The sequence below is a fragment of the Pinus tabuliformis genome, chromosome 4_1 (assembly GCF_031772625.1).
Source record: "Pinus tabuliformis cultivar Carrire ecotype Pingquan chromosome 4_1, CPIR1, whole genome shotgun sequence".
NCBI lineage: Eukaryota > Viridiplantae > Streptophyta > Pinopsida > Pinales > Pinaceae > Pinus > Pinus tabuliformis.
In genome coordinates this window covers 348694865-348708804 of record NC_142303.1, presented here as the reverse complement: position 1 = coordinate 348708804, position 13940 = coordinate 348694865, and the positions used below count along the sequence as shown (strand labels likewise).

The following is a 13940-nucleotide window of genomic DNA, read 5'->3' as shown; positions in this document are numbered from 1 at the left end:
GTTGAAAATACAAGTTGAAAAAAGTAGTTTTTTTCTTCTTCTTTTTTCCCTCTAAAATTTAATGATATAATATAATCTTATTTTATTAGTTCCACTAAAATTTTAAAATATTCCTAGGAGACCCATTTTAGACTCCAAAATTTCTCTAATGTCTGCTCAATTGACATAATTGTTGTAGAGGTTTTCCTATCTTTTGATTTCCAAAACATTTGTAGTCTGTTAAAAGAATTTCGAGCTTTTCCTTGCTCTAATTCTTTGCATTTCTATTCAAGTTCAAGCATTTTCCTCTCTTAACCTATACTAAGTTGACTATTTTCTTTATGGCATTGATTAATCATAGCTTGAACTTCTAGTAAACCTTTAATCAAATTTGTGTCCGAAGTTGTACTTAACCTATTATGACCTATGGTATAAGCTTTCCTCAACCTATCAATAATTGTTTCATGCACCTGCATGGTCTTGTAACGACTTGCACAGAAAATCTGTCATGACATGTCAAAGGTTTGTCTTAACCTATGACATACCCATTACCATATTGCAATAACACTTGTTATAATCTTGTATAAATGGTTGTAACACCTATTACAAAATGTATTGTAGTCTTGCTACAGCCTATGACCAATTTACCATGGAGATTAATTGGCACATTTGCTGGTATATTTACTTACTAGCCAAAAATGATTTTTCTACCCATTAAATCAGTGATCTATCCATAATATTGTATTATTACATATTTTAACACATAATCATATATCTTTAGTATGCAAGAATAGAGTATGCAACAAAATATCTACTTATCTTTCAAGAGTCAATGGAATGATGACTCCACCTATTTGAGCCCTAAACTGGAGCCACCATGCTCCCAAAACTGCTTAGGAGCTTATATAAATAGGAAGCGTCCAATTTAGCACAGGTAATTGAATGACTTGGCCTCAGTCAGTTATATATTCCAGTCACAGGGTTCACCGACTAATTAGTCAGTTATAGAGTCCTAACTGATGACTCATTGAATCTCATCAAAATAAGTTCATGATAGAACTCCATGGTTACCATAGCCATAAACCAAAGTCCCAAACTCTCAACCACCTAGACTCTCAACTAAGATGCATCAAATCAAGTATGATTAGTTGAATAATCACACTTCTAATACTTTTAGAGTTCAAACCCATAACTCACTCCCTAATCCACTACTAAGTACTTCACTTAATTGAGGTGATCCGGGTCTTGTTCCCTTAACATATACCCACATGACTCAACAAATAAGCCATCACATTATTTTCATGTCTATACCAAGAATATTGTATCCTTATAATAATTTTGATACTAGCGCTGATCCCTCCCGCTACATTACTTATTACCAGAGGTCAGGATTGTCAATTTTTGAAGAATCATAGCATTAATAATCCTATACAGTCGTCAGAATTTGCGGACACAGTCTTCACATTAAAGGCTCCAGAGAACCTGACTCTATACGTCTACAAATGTAAGGAACAGGATCAACTACAGCTCCCGAAATGTAATGCTACCGTCTATTACTCGTACGAGAAGGGCAATTTGACTTCGAGGTGTTCTGTGGAACAACCACCAGTTTATGGGGCATTAATACAAGCAGCTTCAGTTCCCAAAGATGATAAGAGGCGTAGCTCATGTGAAGTAAGTCATGAAATATGCGGTTACAGCACTTCGGTTTCAACTGAGACTCCTCCGTTCCTTTGCTATTGCAACGATGGACCCCGTACTGACAAATGCCCCCGCCATGGTATACTTTATCTTAAATTCCTGCAAAACCTCTTGGAACCGCTAGTTTAATTAAGGTGTTATGAATTTAATGTTTGCGACCGAAGAAATCGGGTTGTTAGGTAACACTATATGCCTCATCTTCATTCACGTCATTTTAAATATTTTAACATTAATATCAATAGGTGTATATTCTGAAGTGAAAGCAATCTTATTAGATGTAGATATGAATACTTCCCTTTATTCCTGATAAACGTTACGGTTGCGTTGCAGGTCCTCGAAAGAGAACCATTGTAATACTAGGTAAATTTATTATTTCTTCCTCCTATGTTTCTCCTTTTTATCGCTACCGTGAATTGGTTTCTGTTATTCCCCTAGGGGTTCGCCGATAATTGCATTGACAGATAAATCTCTTCATTCGACCGCAGGTTGCTTCATTGGAGGAGCTGCTCTTACAGCAGCGGGACTGTTCTTGGCGTATTATCTGAACAGAAAACCTCCTCCTGACGGCGTTCTTCCTAGTGATTAGAGTGAGCTCGAAATGGACAATTTACCAATATTCTCTTACGAAGAACTTCGTCAGACTACAAATTGCTTCCGCAAGGAGAACGAACTTGGCGTTGGAGGGTTCGGGGCAGTCTATATGGGTAACTTAGGGGCGGAGGACTTGTGGCCGTAAAGAGACTTTATCAGGATAACTTTAGGAGACTGGAGCAGTTCATCCACGAGATGAAATATTTTCGACGTTGAACCATCCACATGTCGTTCGTCTTTATGGCTGCACTCCTCTAGACAGTCCAGAACTGCCGCTTGTATGTGAAAAACAAGGAGTTTGTATGAAAGGCTTCTATTATTTTTTACTCATACTTGTTTGGCATAAATAGCTGCTGTATACAATTTAGATCATATAGTTTAGGACGAGAATAAGGAAAACTGATCCAATCTCAGAAGTGATTCTGGTCTATCTGTAAAGCCAGTTTTCAGGAGTGATTCTCGTTTATCTGTACAGCAAATGGCAGAGACAAATTAGAAACCAACTTCGAGATAATTGCTCCCAATTGTCAACACTCCCCCTCAAGTTGGTAAGTAGATGTCACTCATGCCAAGTTTGTTGAGACAGCCATTAAATGATTGGTTTGACACTGCTTTGGTCAGCACATCAGCAAGTTGGTCTTGAGATCGAACATGTGGAACTTCAATCAACTTTGCTTCTAGTTTCTCTTTGATAAAATGCCTATTAACCTCAACATGCTTAGTTCGATCATGTTGAATTGAATTATGAGCAATATCACATGTTGCCTTGTTATCACAGTATAACTTCATAGGACCGACTTGCTTCATATGTAAATCCTGCAACAGATTTCTGATCCACAACAATTCACATATTGCCTTAGCTATTCCTCTGTATGTGGCCTCAGCACTATTAACTACCTCTTGTTTTTTACTTCGCCAAGTAACCAGATTTCCTCCTACAAAAGTGAAGTAGCCCGATGTAGAACGTCTATCCTCAATTGACCCAGCCCAATCAACATCTGTATAACCTTTAACATCCAAGCTATCACCTTTTGTGAATAAAATTCCCTTTCCTGGAGATGACTTCAAATAGCGTAATATCTGGATGACAGCATTCATATGTTTTCGACTTGGGGAGTGCATGAATTCACTAACAACACTTAGTGCATAGGCTAAATCCAGTCGAGTATGTGCAAGATACATTAATCTTCCAACCAATCTTTGATAGCACTCCTTGTTAGCAGGAACTTGGTTTGGGTGCACACCTAGCTTCAGATTTTCTTCCATAGTGGTACTAGCTGGACTACATCCTGTCATGACAGTTTCCTTTAATAAGTCTAAGGCATATTTCCGTTGTGACAAAAAAATACCTTTCTTTGATCTTGACACTTCAATTCCAAGGAAATACTTCAATTCCCCAAGATCATTCATTTCAAACTCACGGGCAAGCTGCTCTTGTAGTGCTTTCCTTTCTTCAGGATCATCTCTGCTACTATCATATCATCAACGTACACAATGAGGGCTGTGATTCGTTCTCCATTATGTTTCAAGAAGAGAGTGTGATCTGAGTTACTTTGCTTGTAACCAATAGACCTCATAAAGCTAGTGAACCTTCCAAACCACGCTCTAGGAGACTGCTTCAAGCCATATAGAGATTTTTTTAATCTACAAACCTGTTTATTGCCTTTAGTCTGCAGCTTACAGCCAGGGGGCAACTCCATATATACTTCTTCTTGGATATCTCCATGCAGAAATGCATTCTTTACATCAAATTGATGCAAATGCTAGTCAAAATTCATTGCAAGAGATAGTAAAATACAGACTGTATTAATTTTGGCCACTGGTGTTAATGTCTCCATATAATCAATTCCATATGTTTGAGTATATCCCTTGGCGACAAGTCTTTCTCTGAACAGTTCTATTTAATGGATAATACCCACCTACATCCAACAGGTATCTTCCCTTCAGGCAAGTCAACAACTTCCCACGTTGAATTCTTTTGAAGAGACTTCATTTCTTCATTCATCGCCTCCCTCCATCTAGGATCTTTCAAAGCTTCCTGCACACTATTAGGAATAGCTACAATAGATAATTGATTCACAAATGCCTTACTCTCATTTGACAGTCTATGCTAGGATACATAATTGCTTATGGGATACTTAGATTTGGAGTTGAGAACAAGTTCATAGTTAACTTTGGGTTTCCCTCTTGTGACTCGATCTGGTAACTTTTTTAATTGAGGTTCAGATTCAGAGTTTACCTGAGACTCGGGCATGGAATCGGCTGGAGAAGACAATTGGTTTGGTGGTACATCGTGAGAGGAGGAAGACACAGACGACACTTCCACTTCCATTTGATCCGGAACCTCATTCTCCAAAACTTGCTGCCCATCTGGACAATCACCTCTGTGAGTTACAGCGTCACCATCACTTGGACATTCATCACTAGTTTCCAAATGGTCACATTCACCCCTAGTGTCCAAATTATCTCCACTTATAAGATCAAGGTCCAAAGAACGATGCAAAGTCTCCATTTCATCTCTATTCTCCCCCTAAAGTGGAGACGCAGAGGCAGAATAATACATATCATCTTCATGAAAGACCACATCAAGTGTAACATAAATTTTATGAGAAGGGGGGTGATAACATCGATAACCTTTTTGATGCAAGGCATAGCCAACAAAGATGCAGCAAAGGGCACGGGGTTCTAGCTTATTTCTCAAGGGTTTGTGAAGGTGCACAAAGGCTACACACCCAAAAAATTTAGGGGACGGATTTGGTATGGTAGGGGCACTCATAGTATTATGGAGAACATCAAAGGGGGTCTGAAATTGTAGTGAACTAGAGGGTACACAGTCAATGAGATAAGTTGCGGCCATAATGGCTTCTCCCCAATAACTTATAGGCATATGAGCCCCAAACAACGAAGCACAAACAACTTCAAGAAGGTGACGATTTTTCCGTTATGCTACCCCATTTTGTTGAGGGGAGTAAGGGCAAGTCATTTGATGAACAATGCCATGTAAATTCAGGTATTGTTTCAAGTCTTGATTAACAAACTCTCCACCATTATGAGTACGAAGAACCTGAACATTTGATTTATATTGGGTGGCTATTATTTTGTGAAATCGCTGAAACAGGGAACTAACTTCATTCTTTGATTTTATTAAATAAACCCAAGTCATGTGAGTATGATCATCAATAAAAGAAACAAACCAATGTTCTCGACTCAAAGAAGAAGTTTTTGCAGGTCCCCAGACATCAAAGTGAATAACCATAGAAGGTGCAGGACTTTTATGCATACTAATGGGAAATGGGACACGGTGACTTTTAGCGAGTTCACAAATGTCACACTTAAAATCCGAAACATTTAATTGAGAAAAGAGCTTTGGAAACAACTTCTGTAAATATCCAAAAGATACATGGCCTAAATGCCTGTGCCATAACCAGACTTCTGAATTCTGATGTGTGTCAAACTTATTAGCTGAGAAAACTTGAGCCAAATGATTGGAGCTTGCCGGCAGTAGATCAGGATAGTAGAGCTTTCCTCTCCTAGTACCATAACCAATTGTCTTTCGAGTCTGAATGCCCTTAAAAACACAAAGGTTAGGCCAAAATATCACAATACAGTGCAAAGTGAGGGTTATTTGAGCAACAGACAATAAGTTATGATTAAGGGAAGGAACAACTAGAATAGACTCCATATTCAAATTTTGGGTAAGAGAAACTGAAACTTCTCCAACCACGGGAGAGGGAGTACCATTGGCTATGGACACTATATGGTGGTCTGAGGATTTCATGGACTGAATATGTTTACCGTCAAAGGTCATGTGATTTGTGGCACCTGAATCAATTATCCATTCACTATGACGAACAGGGACAGAGGTATGAAGAGACTTACCAACATTCCCAGAAGTAGCAATGAAAGAAGAGGCTTCCTTAGTAGCATTGGTGTTGGTGGAGGGCTCAGCCACAACAACAGAAGCATGATGATTTGACTTTGAATTTCGCTTGCGAGGTGCGCAACGTGAGTTTGTATGCCTGATTTCTCCATAGTGAGTAAATACACGTTCTGATTTTTCAGCCCCCATTTCATAGCTACGATTTTGTGATCCAGATGACCGAATTTGGTCAGTTGTGTGATTTGGCGAACCAGAAATGCGATCTAGTTTCGAATGTGTTTGCGATTGATAAGGATTGCCTCAACGAGCCACCATAGCAGCAGATTCAAAGTGTTTAGGTTCACCTTGAAGTATAACTCAGCGAATGGCATCACGACGAATATATGGATAAGTTGCTTCAAGATCGAGTGCAGGATCCTTTTTGAGAATCTCACCTCAAATTTGTTTAAAGTCTGCATCTAGTCCATTCAAGAAGATATGCACCCGCAGTCTTTCAACTGAGTTTTTATATGCGACAACATCTTCGGGATCCTTCATGACAATCCTATCACGATGATCTAGTTCTTGGAAGATTTCTACTAGATCACCATAATAGGTGGAAAGAGAACGACCAACCTGTTTGGTGGAGAATGCCCATTGATTCAGTGCAAAGAGTTGCGATTCATCTGATCCATCATAGAAAGCTTTAGCAAGAGCAATCCAGATTTTACGTGTAGTAGACAGCCTAAGCTAGCGCTTCATAATCTCCAGTGACATAGAAGTCAGCAACCATCCTTTGACCTTTTGATTTTCAGCATACCACTTTGCATAGGCAGCATCAGTAACCTGGGGAATAATTGTTTTACCCGTGAGGTATTCAAGCTTCTCACACCCTGTGATCTGCGTTTCCATGATTTGGGACCAGACATCATAATTAACTTCGGTAAGGATGATATTGGTGGTGAAACTGGGGTTGTCTGATTGAACATGAATGACTAGTACAAAAGATGATTCAGGTTGATCCTTAGTCATGATGCAAGGGGTATATGAGAATTAAGGCACAGAGGTGAAGAACCTTGCTCTGATACCAAGTCAAAAACAAGGAGTTTGTATGAAAGGCTTCTATTATTTTTTACTCATACTTGTTTGGCATAAATATACAATTTAGATCCTATAGTTTAGGACTAGAATAAGGAAAACTGATACAATCTCAGGAGTGATTCTAGTCTATCTGTACAACCAATTTTTAGGAGTGATTCTCGTCTATCTGTACAGTCAGTGATAGAAACAAATTAGGAACTTGAATTACAGAGAACCAACTTGGAAATAATTGCTCCCAATTGTCAACACTGCTTGTATATGAATTTCTCTCAAATGGCACCCTGGCCAATCATCTTCATGGCAATCGCAAAAATCCCAAAGTATTGCAATGGATTACTCGTTTGAAGATTGCTATTCAAACTGTCGAGGCTTTGGCTTTCCTTCATGCCCTTGATCCGCCTATATTACACAGAGATGTAAAAACCTCTAATATTCTCCTGGACGAGAGTTCGGATATCAAATTGTGCGATTTTGGGCTTTGCAGGGTTGTGCATGTAGATGTCTCACATGTCACTATGATCCCACAAGGCACACCCGGGTATGTTGACCCAGAGTACTATCAGTGCTATCAACTGACGGAGAAATCTGATGTCTACAGCTTCGGGGTTGTTTTGCTGGAGATTATCTCTGCCAAACTAGCAATGGACATAAATCGGAAGAGAGGAGAAATCAACCTTGCTAACTTGGCTATAACGAAGATTCAAGAAGGAGATTTGGATGAACTAATCGATCCACAGCTAGAAATTGAAGTAAATCAAGAGGTGATAATTATGGTAAGCGCAATTGCAGAGCTGGCGTTCAGATGCCTCGCGTCAGAGAGGGATGACCGGTTGGATATGGAGGAAGTTGTTGGTCAGCTTGAGGAAATCAGGCGTTCTTGTGGTACAAATGCACAACATCAGTTTGAGTCCTTTTCTAACATGAAAGAGCCAAACATAACGCCATTGCTTCCCATCTCTGTGCAAGACACGTGGCTGAAGATAAGCTCCACTCGCAACATCGGTGCATAAATTTTCTCAATAGAGTATAATCTGCAACATTCTCTTTGCTTAAAATTCAAGCATACGGATATAACTCCCAGATTTAATAATCGCACTTAATTATCACTGGTTTTGTATTTCATAATGTATTTTTTATTTTTGGTATATAAAATTGAAAAAGGAAGAACACATTTTACATCTAGATTTTCTTTCAAAGATTCTCATTAAAACAATGAAAAATGAAATAGAATAACTTTTTCAAATGAAACTAAAATTCTTTTGTTAAATGTTTTATCGTAAATTTTTTCAAATAAAACTAAAATTGATGTTTTTTTTTAATGTTTTATCTTTTATGTAAACTTTTTCAAATAATTTTTTTCACAATAAATGCTCCCAGCTTTTCGACAAAACCCTTGTTGAATAGATTATCCCGAGAGCTAGCTACTAGAATATCTGCGTAATTTTCCCTGTTGTCTTTGAAGGCCTCACATTCTAATATGAAATGTTTTTATGTTTCCACTTTTCTAGAAGAACAAAAAATACATACTTCTTCCTCCCACACTTCTTTTGCCCTTTTCTAGTGCCCTATTGCATAATGGAGTTGATGAGAATTAGTCCTTAATTGAGAAATATGAATTTTGGCTCTCCAAGAAATATTGGCCTCTATGTACGCTTTTTGTTGATGATTATGAGTGGGATTAAACACTTCAATATGATTATTAAGCTAAAACTAACACGAAAAAATATGTGGGTGAGCGAGGATAGCGTGGAAAAGAGTTTAGATCAATTTTTAATATTGGAGGGAATGCCATAAGACTCTATGAGATTTCCATAATGAGGTGGTTTTGCAGATGAATTAGATCATTTTCTACGTACTATGAAGGTGGTTCCTATAAGGAATAGTGTTAATGCAATATCAATAAAGGAGGAGGAGTTTATTGATTTGGTTAAGAGACTTTGGAGACCACATGACAAGATGGTGCTGGAGTTAGATTAGCTACTTTATAGTGTTAAGATAATTTGAAAAGAATTAAAAAGAAAATTAATAGTTGAGATTATGCAAAAACAAAAGAGATGAGCATAATTTGGTAGATGTGAAAGAATGTCCAGCGAGAATTTATGAATCACATGGGGTGGGATTTTTGTTCAAATAAACTAAATTAGAAATTCCAAATTTGGAAAAAAAAACGAGTGATTTATGAGACAAAATGGCTACTTGGAGGCTAAAGGCTAGGATTCCTTAGTTGGAAAAGTGTGATGAGAACTCTGATTATTTTTATCAATTTGCGAAGGGAAGGAGAAATATTAATACTATGTAAGATTTTGAAGTTAGATGGGGGGATTTAATTAAATTTGAAGAATTGGCTACAATAGGGGTGGAACATTTTCATAATCTTTTTAATGTGAGAAGAGGATTTCAATTACAAAGGTTATCAAACTAACACAATATTTCACTACTTCCATCTTCAAAAAGGATCTAATGTCATTGATTGAAGAGGTATCTAGAGGAATTAAAAGCCACTCTCTATAGTTTTTAGAAGGATAAAATTTCAATTTGAGACAATTTAACTATGGATTTTTCTATGTATTTTCTAGAATTATTTGAAATTAATTTGCTTCTAGCGGTAGAAGATAGAAGGGTTCGTGGATGAATGTTCACAATGCTCTTATTCGAAAATCAAATAACCCATCCTCATTTGAGGATATTTGTCTGATATATTTGTGTAGTAGTATGTATAAGATAGTGGAAAAGGTTTTAGAAAATAGGGTGACAAACTTTTGTTCAAGACAATTTGTTTTCCTAGCTAGTCCATACATTCATGAAGTTATTTCGGTTTCTCAAAGCGACATTCACATCATAAAATTAAGGCATTTAAAGGCTATGGTGTTAAAACTTGATTTATCAAAGGCTTATGACAAGGCCAATTGGATTTACCTAAGGTTAGGGACGAAACAATTTGGATTTGAGGTATCTTTAATTAATGATATGAAAATGGAGGAGGAGGTCAATTTCCTCTTCCTAAAAGAAGGGATCGTTCTCTGACGCTTTGCAAGGAAGAATGGGTCTTAACAAAAAACGGGTTTTCCAAAAGGTCTCTTCAGTTTATGAGTTATTTTTTACATGTAAACTTAAGCATAAGCAACACAACATCACATAACTCATACAGGGATTCATTTCACCCTGTTAGTGTCAGTGCCTTCACACTGCCATCAGTGATCAAAATATGCTCTTTTGCATTTCATAGTAGGAGTCCCATACCGATGAGTTTGCATTCCATTAGGTCATGGATTCACTGATGGTAAGGTTTTCTTCAAATTTTTCCCTCATGATCTGTATTTGCTAATCCTCTTTCATATATTTCAGTCATGGCTCATGTTCACTTTGAAATTCACTTCATTAGGTCTTAGGGTTTGGTCTCATTAAGTTTTAGGGTTTTCATCATAGTCAAATTTGATGGTTGAATGCTAATAATGATCAGAAAGGACACGAGGAGGCCCATAATGATTGGTAAAGACATAATTTATCATTTTGAAAGCCTAACGTGGTTCTCACCTAAAAACTTGTTTTGAGGTGAAAACAGAGTATTTTGTTTTTTATCTTCATTTATGATGTAATTTTATCTTTTCATACGTAAAATTGGTTCTCAGCTGCTTAAAAACATCTTGTGATGTTTCCCAGCACCTTCCACTGTAAAAATCAAGACATTTTGAGCACCAATCCACCTGCAAGAGCAAAAGAAAACAAGCATTAAAAATAGAGTATTAAAAAGGACAAATAGGCATTAGAAAGGTGGGTTTTTCATAAGACAAAAATCAAACGGAGTTCATATAAAACCATCCCATCCTAATTTCAAAATCATTATGCCATGTTTGAAAAAGCCAAAGGAGAGAAAAACATCAAATGAGCAAGCTTTTGTGAGCAAGGAAGTCGGGCACTGCGCTTAGAGGGAACAATGTTGCACTTCTAGATTTTTTAGCTCGGCGCTGCGCTTAGGGAGAAGGGCGCTGCACTTAGAGCCAAGCGCTGCGATTAGGGGTTGTTTGATCAGTTCAAAATATAACGAGCGCTGCGCTTAGAGGGTGGCGTTGTGCTCCTGGGTAGTGGCATTGCGCTTAGGCCAGCCAACCAAAAAACACTCCCAAACTTCAAATTTATGTTGAATCTCCTCCAATTCCACACTTGAAAAGTAAGTATTATTCCTCTCCTTGAAATTTAGTTTGCATATGTAAAGATTTTCATAAGTTTACATTCTCTATATAAAACCCTAACTTTCACTATAAAACCCTAGTTCTTTGCTTTTCTCGATCACTCACCTCATAACTAAACCCTTATCCCCACCACTGTTATCACATTCTATGATCTGTAATTGATCTAACACAAACAGTTAACGCATTACAGACTCATGTGCATGGATGTGCCTATGTTATTTTATGTAACGGATTGATAAGATTGCGAAATACATAGGCACTGAAGCAGTTAGAGAAAACATAACAAGCAGACATGTAAACAAAACAAGTTTAATAAGGAGTTCACCCAATACTCCGGGGCTACGTCTCCCAGTCCAGCCTTTAGTGGTGGCCTCTCTATTATGTTTTCAAAAGCAGATTTTTTACAATAGTGAGCTAAATCTGAGTCTCACACAGCATATACAATTCATTAGGGTTGTACTTGGATCCCCCAAGTCTCGAGAGTGCACAAACTCTCCTTACTGAAACTCGACCTCTATTGGTCACCATAGTATGAGCCCAATCTGACACTCACACACGACAGAAATATATAGAGGAGTTCGCTTGAACCTCTCAAGCCTTCTATGGAGCACACAGACTCTCTGACTCTCTCTGTCTCTATCTGGCTCGATGCTTCCTTTGCTTCTACAGGTCAGCGTGGCTTCTTCTCTCTGCTCTCAGCTTTTTGCATCTAACCAACTCTGCTAACTCGCTTCCCTTGCTTTCTTTGTCAGTCCGTGGCTTTAAATCCAATCTTCATTCTGACTATTTGTTTCTGCTTCTCGGCTTCCGGAGCCTCTGTCCATCCGAATCCCTGCTTTCGGCATTTACAATCACTGCATAATGCTTCACAGGGAGGTGGCCTCCTATTTTATAATGGATGAGTATGTCAACTCTCTCGGACATGTTTGAATGGTCATTATTTCCATTTGCTCCAAAAACGTCCGCGAAACCTAATCCTTTGCCGATATGTCGGACTTCAAATCCCATGTGATATTGCTCTATAACCTCGTCAAATCTGGTCACCCATCAGGATGTGTCTCTGCCGTTGATTTGGGCCTCCCAAATCCTATGGTTGTCGCTCATATTAGGAAGTTGAGTAGCTTGATGGTTACCCACCTGATGTGAGTCGTTTTCTCTCTCTTTCGCTGGATGCGTGGCAATCGATGTGTGTCATTGGGCAGGACTTGGTTGAAACCACTTACTGCCTCGAGCCCTTTCGATATCCTACTGGTTTTGTGGAATCCCACCCCTGATAGAATCAACACGATATCCGTTACATTTTATAACCTTTCGGGTCTGGGCACTCGGGGCTTTTCCTTCTTTGAGGGGTTTGCCCGGCGATATGTGGTCGCTAATCGCATATCAAAAACCACCCCCGTTTCTTGAAAAGGCCTCCCGTTTTGCTAATTCGTGACAGCGTGCGTTACCATGGGCCAACGGTCTGTGTGCTTGACCGAGGGTCCTCGTTGCTCCACGCTGATCACAAATTGCAACTGTTACGAGGATATCTTTGATAAGCTTGACCTTCATAAGACTTTGAAACTTGGCATAATTTTAAGAGTTCATGAAAACTTAGAGTGTGTTCTAGGATCCAATTTGGATCACGGCCTTCCCACTGAAAAAGCTTTTGGACCACCAAAAGTTGGTTTTTAAGCATCAATCAAGTGAGGGTATAGATTCCTTGCTTGCCCAATTTCTATCCATCTTGCATTGCTTGGTTTTGAGCCTTTAAGCCCAATCCTAAGGTACTCAACATCCCCTCGGTGTTTAGTTCTCACCTTTCTATCCAGAACTGTATCTTCCTGCAATTCATTGAGATATTCAGGCAACAAATCATCAATAGAAGGCAATTAACTCTGCTCTTCAGGATCTTCGATTAATGAAGGTTCAAACAATCTCAAGCTTTATGCGTTAACTACTGAACATATGTGCATGTAAGTTAGAAAATCAAGGAAAAAAGCATTCTCACTGATTTTCTCAAGTATCTTGAAAGATCCATACCTTATTGGCTTCAACTTCTTACCTTCGCTTTGCATTCTGTCTTTGCTGATATATAGCCAGACTTGATCACCAACTTGGAAACTATGCTCAGTTCGATGCTTATCATGCCTTGCCTTGTACTTGACTTGACTCTTTTCTAGCTGTTCCTATATTGCCTGGTGAGTCTCTTGGATTTGTTCAATGAACTTGGTTTCCTTGTCCACATCACTATGTCCATCAACAGCTATGTCTTTACCAAAGACAAAATCCAAGGGAGACCTTGGTATGAAACCAAAACATGTCTCAAAATGAGATCTCTATGTAGAAGAATGTTTAGCTCGGTTGTAAGCATGTTGCACATAACTGTTATATACCTAGGGGGGATAATATGGGGTACCTCCCTTGGTACCCCATATTATCCCCCCTTTTCTCCACTTTTGCCCAAGAAAGTGCTCTGATACCACTTATTATAGATCTAACCCAAAAATATTATAGATATGATATGAAAATATACGACA

The 13940-nt window shown here is 38.4% G+C and overlaps 2 pseudogenes; one reads left to right on the top strand and one right to left on the bottom strand.

Moving 5' to 3' along the window:
- Nucleotides 1-2811: 2811 nt before the first annotated feature.
- On the bottom strand, nt 2812-3537 carry LOC149175708 (secreted RxLR effector protein 161 pseudogene; annotated as a pseudogene).
- A 2578-nt stretch (nt 3538-6115) lies between these two features.
- Nucleotides 6116-8241, top strand: LOC149175707 (LEAF RUST 10 DISEASE-RESISTANCE LOCUS RECEPTOR-LIKE PROTEIN KINASE-like 1.4 pseudogene; annotated as a pseudogene).
- The last annotated feature ends 5699 nt before the right edge of the window (nt 8242-13940 follow it).